General features: G+C 41.2%; 1 long non-coding RNA gene across 1 annotated transcript; it reads right to left on the reverse strand.

Moving 5' to 3' along the window:
* Positions 1-219: 219 nt before the first annotated feature.
* On the reverse strand, positions 220-1647 carry LOC139668435 (uncharacterized). The gene is made up of 3 exons (XR_011697057.1): positions 1545-1647; positions 1307-1402; positions 220-321 (listed from the first exon to the last, which is right to left on the reverse strand). It is a non-coding gene; the product is annotated as an uncharacterized lncRNA (long non-coding RNA).
* Positions 1648-5718: the final 4071 nt, after the last annotated feature.

The following is a 5718-nucleotide window of genomic DNA, read 5'->3' on the forward strand; positions in this document are numbered from 1 at the left end:
GGGCCCAGAACTGAACACAGTACTCAAGGTGTGGCCTCACCAACGCAGAGTACAGGGGAAGGATCACTATCCTGGTCCTGCTGGCCACGCTATTTTTGATCCAGGCCAAGATCCCATTGGCCTTCTTGGCCACCTGGGCACACTGTTGGCTCATGTTGAGCTTCCTCACGGTGCCAGCCTGGTATTGCACTGGCAAGCCCACACACTTGCCTGAAAAATTTCAGCCTTTCCCCTTGGTGCAGTTACATGGGATTCAAAACATCACGAACCACTTCTGACATCTCTGAGCAGTCATCACCCCCAATTATGGCATTCTGCAAACTGGAAAAACAAACAAAGACAACTAAACTAAAGAAAACCAGTTTTATAAAAAATACCCCAAAACAGACAAACAAACAAAGAAAATCATGCATTAATTATGCACTTGAATGTCTTTTCTGTAATGTTTTGCTTTAAAAAAGGAGAGGATTTGGAGATGAAGAAAGAAACCACCCTAGAGTGTTGACATAGATATTGCTCAGTGAGGGATGTACTCAGAGAGGCTTCATGGACATTCCTTGCATTACCATACTGGCAGTAAGCAGAACTTGCGTTGCAGGGCTTCTGGGCTTGGGTCTGCAGGATTGCTACGAAACACCAGAGTGATGCCTGAAGCAAGAATAGAAAAACAACTCCAGAGTACACAGAAATGAAACTAAAGAGAATGACAAGCAGATTTTAAGAGCAAGATGCCAAGAAGAAGACATGGCAGCAAAAAAATGGAAGTAGGAAATGCTGTCAAAACCATAAAGTGCTAAAAGATTAATTCAGAAGTGTCTCTTCCAAAGCAAAATATTTCTATTGCCTCTCTTCATTGACATGACTTTTCCATGGGGTCTGGAATCTGATCGGGCACATCTAATTTACAGAAGCTATTAAAATTTATTTATTATAATATCATACAAACAGTGATGTACTATGGATTTTAGATTAGTATTTCATTTTTCCACAGAATTAAATAAAGTCATGCCAACAGAAAACTTGGCTTTACATTCACATACAATATTTTATCCCAAAGAACAATAGAAACTGTAATCAGATTGTATCACTTTATGTTCTTACAAACTGCAATTAATCTGCTCAGACTGAAAAGCTGTATGAGTTTTTGACTAGAAGGCATGCCATTAAGTTTCTCAGTTGTTTGCATGTAATGCAACATGACAGGAATTTGTGTGGAGATGAGAGAAAATGAGCTATTTGACATTAACTGTTTGGAATCCTCTCTATGGCTGTTTGCAGTCTGCAGTGGATTGGCAGGGCTGATTACCTGGGTGAGCATGGGATTTATTGGAGGATTTCTCATATTGACTTGTTCTTTAAGGAACGCTTCATGCAAACTCACAGTGTCTTTGGGTATTCAGGTCTAGAGAGGAAAGGAGAATTAACATCACTGGTTTCTGGCAAGAATAAATAAATCTAAAAAAATGCAAGGACATCAATTGTATTAAACAGGGCAGGTAAAATATAACGTGATCCAGACCTCCTATGTGAAACATGAAAGTTACCTCCTCCAGTCCCTCTACCGTGGGATGCCAAGACAGATGACAGAGACCTGCAGAATGCCTGGTTAAAAGTGATTAGCTGGGCAGCACAGGGTCTCAGTCACGATCACAGGATATGCTGTGCAGAAAGAAAGGGAGGAGAAGATTTGCATCAGGCAAGCACAGAAGATCTGCCACTGTCCCTGCACAGTGAGTAGTTGATGTTAGCTTGGATGTAGGGATTCCAAGTGAGTTCAGGCTCCAGACTCTGTGCTCAGGCCTAGGCTTAGGCAGGTTTATCCCGTTTAGCAAAGTTCCTTCCGTTGTGCAATTTTATTGGGGGTTTTTTTGGCACCTCAGGCTTGATAGGTACTTAGTTAGAAATCAAGGTCAGAAGAAAATCTTCTGTCGCCAAAAGCCAAAAGTAATTAGATTGAACCCTGAAAGTTCAAAGAATACAAAGTAATTAAAAAGTTCTGAATATTTATTTATCTGTTTATTTTAAACTTCATACTTTGCAAGTCTCAGACAGCCTTCTGAACTGGGGCAGAAGTAGAAGTTTGGGAATGAGACTTTTGAATGTCTGAGATGAGTTTTGTGTCAAAAAATGAATGATGGTCTTCTATGACAATTTAGGACACCTCAAACAAATAGCATCAGGGATCAGAGGGCAGGTATCCAGCATTTTCTGTCATTTTACAATGTTTTAAACTTAGTAGTTGAAATATTGAGAACCCCATCATCATCAGGCACTTTTAAAATCATCATTTAAAACATTTTGTACATCAGAGAAGAATTATTTTTCCTTTAGAGATGGACACCCCCCACCACCATCTGGCAAAGTGTGTTCGATGGTGGGGAAGGAGGAAAATTCATTAGACTAATCAAGAAGGATTACTGGAAAACCTGAGTTCATTCTCAAAAAAAATAAAATGCTCATGGAAAACTAACTGAAATTTAGGGCATCAAATGAATCCACTTTGGAAAGGAAGAAATTATGTTGCTGATGTTAAAAAAAGTCTTAAGACATGTCATAATTTCTTCCGCTGGCAAAGAGATGGTGCTGGGCAGTAATGCTTGGAGAGTCCCACTCCTCTAGAAAGCTTTGTTACTGCTGTTGGGCACAGAATGATGTGATGTCTCTGCCTATCCCAGAAACCCAGCTGCCTAGCACACACCTCCAACTTGTGGTGGCCTGTGCCCAGTAGCTTTGCTGTGAGACTGGACCAGCCATTGGCATGCTCAGGGATTTGCTCAAGACACAACCATTGATTGCGTTCACCTGGGAACCCTCCTGGTGCTGGGGCTGCAGAGTGACATGATTTGCCTTATTTACTTCCATCGGTTGTATTTGGAGAATGGAATTAGTTACTGGATTTTTTCATGGATTTGCTTTTATTTAGAACTACTGACACACAGCATGAATTGCTCACCATCCTCAGCAAACGCACTCCAAAGCACACAGTTGCCTTTCACTGGAGATGGAGTCCCCCATACAGAAAAATTGCAGGAATCTGAGAGGAAACCACAGAAAGAAACACAAACCACAGAGAAAAAGTCCTGTTCCTCTCTAAGCTAGTCGTCCCTCAATTAGGTAATCAGATCTGTAAGAGGCTGAAAGGGCCTTTACAAATACAGTAAGATATCTCTTCCCAGTGTCTCAAACACTGAAGGAAGACAGATTCAGTAAAGACAGTGGAAAATTATGTGCTACTTATTTCTCTAGCTCATTCTTGCTGTTTGACTGATCTGAGTTACAACAACTGGATCTGTAAGTATAAATACTGCATTTCTAGCTTTCATGCCTGCTTTAAAGGTTGAGTCCCAGTAAGTAAAGACCAGTCAATTTATGAGCCATATTCAAGCTAACCTGTAAGGACAAGTTTATGAAACTCTGAACCTCTGGCAAGCATCTGCATCTGTTCTGTTTACTCAGATAACACAAGGGAAGTCATGCTACTAAAACACATCATAAATGAGTTACTAAATTTAGTCATTCAGCCCCAGCATTAAGACTGGTAGTGATTATATATTGGTTTACTTTATTAATGTAGGCAGTTACCTGTCTAATGGAACTCAGATGAGGATGTTCCTGCCACTAATGGGAAAAATAATAATCTTTTTTAGTCCTTGCTGCCTCCTCCCTTTTCATTGTGTATCTGAAATGGCTGAAATCCAATGGCTTCTGAAAATGTAACCTCTAAAATAGTGCTTTCTTAAAAACAAATTACACAAGCCAACAAAACAAAAAAAAAAAGTCCTGTCAAACTAAAAACACTTGGCCTGTACACAATACCATGAGAAAATCTCTCTCTAGATAGTTCCTCTAGAGATGGAAAGAAACAGAGTACATGGAAGAAAGCTATCCCGTGTTAATTATGTTGGGGGGGAAGTGGTGTCCCCTAGGAAGGAGTGTTTGGTATGTGGCAGAATACAAACTGTTGAAAATTAAAATGTACTGCAGAATTGGAATCTTGTTAGTCTCTGCTTAGTGTTTAGCCTTTCACACACAAGATGGGAAGAGATGGCAGTTCGTGTTGGAAACACCATATCTGTGCCAGGCTGTGCATGATGGGAGTGATCAAGCAGTCTGCAGGCAGCACACACACATGCACACATGACAAGACAAGAAAACGTTTCTGGGATACAAACTTACAACAGCTGCTGCAGCAGTCTGAGGCACTGCTGTTGGTACCTCCAACCTCCTTTCTATGCTATGGAAAGGCAAATGAAAACACATCTCCATGAAATTCTGTATTTTGAATATAACTGAAACAGGGATTTTTGTCCAAATTAAACTAGGTCTGCCCCTTTGTTAGTGGCACTTACCTAGTTAGATCACAAGAAGTCATATTCTTGTTCTTCAGTTATAAAACGCTGCTGTAAGTACATAATGTGGTTAACAAAACACATACACAGCTAAACTTGGTTCTAGAAGTTGTCATTCTCGATTTTGAAATGCTCTGTGACATTCAGAGTCCTAGTCATACCACCGTATGAATTATGGCCATGTGCTCACACAAAGCAAACCAAATATCAGAGCTGTTCCTTGCATTTTGCTTTTCAGCAGAGAATATGGATGTAAACAGCAATCTATCAACTTACCCTCTGCAACCTAGAGCATAACCATTGCAATGAAGAGCCAACTGACAGCTTTGTCCCCAGAGCATCCCGCAAGGACAGGGTGTAGCCCAGAGCATCCTCTTTGATCCAGCCCACTACCATTTGCTTGAAGCTTTTACCTGCAGACCAAATTTCAGCTGAGGAACTGGAGGCTTTGGCAATTTGGGTCCGAGCATGAATGAAAAAGCCTTTTCACAGGAACTAATCTCTTGGCCTGGTACAAAATGTCATGAAAATTTCGAAAAGATCATCTGCCAGTGCTGGATTGGATAAATATCAGCACTTACTAGTCATATGAGTCAGCAAATAATTTCTTGTCTCACAGAAACAGAAAGCTGTCAGGTTCCCCATAAAATCTGCCATACAGTCATGAAATACACTGCATTCATCAGTGACTCCAACCTAGTCATGAATCAGATACTCACATAACCCCCATCCTCAAACATGTTAACTAAGGTACTTCCACTGTCAGCTGTAGGATCTGACTAAGAATCACAGAATAATTCAGGCTGGAAGAGACCTCCATAGGTTATTTGGGAACATTATTTGAGCAGAGTAGGGCCCACTGAGGGCACGTTTGTTCAGGGCTTCATCCAGCAAAAATAGGGTTACCTCCAAGGCTGGAGCTCCTGCAGTCTCTGGTCATCAATTCCTGTGCTACATCACCCTGCTAGTGAGAAAAAAAATCTTAATTACAAATGAGAATTTCCCACATTGTGCTTGGTGCCTCTTGCCCTGTCACTGTGTTCCTCTAAGAAGAATCTGAATTCAACTGCAAACATGGGCTAGTTTCTCTAGATGCTCCCAAGTCTCCTCACATTTTCCATTCTCAGACAACTTCCTCTCTAAAACATTTGGTGAAGATGCCCAGGTTCCTCCTTGCCACCACCCTCCCTCATGATTTCCAATCTTCCTCCATCCTGCATTGGAGCCACACTCAGTTCCTTTCCCAGACCAGTGAATGAGTTCAGTGCTGAAACAGGGTCCATGTCTTCTTCTTCAGAAGTTAGACAGTCAGCAGTGCCCCACAACAAGGCAAGGCTTTCTGAAACAAATGCACATTCCCAGTCCTTTG

Source organism: Pithys albifrons, chromosome 2 (genome assembly GCF_047495875.1).
Source record: "Pithys albifrons albifrons isolate INPA30051 chromosome 2, PitAlb_v1, whole genome shotgun sequence".
NCBI classification, from domain to species: domain Eukaryota; kingdom Metazoa; phylum Chordata; class Aves; order Passeriformes; family Thamnophilidae; genus Pithys; species Pithys albifrons.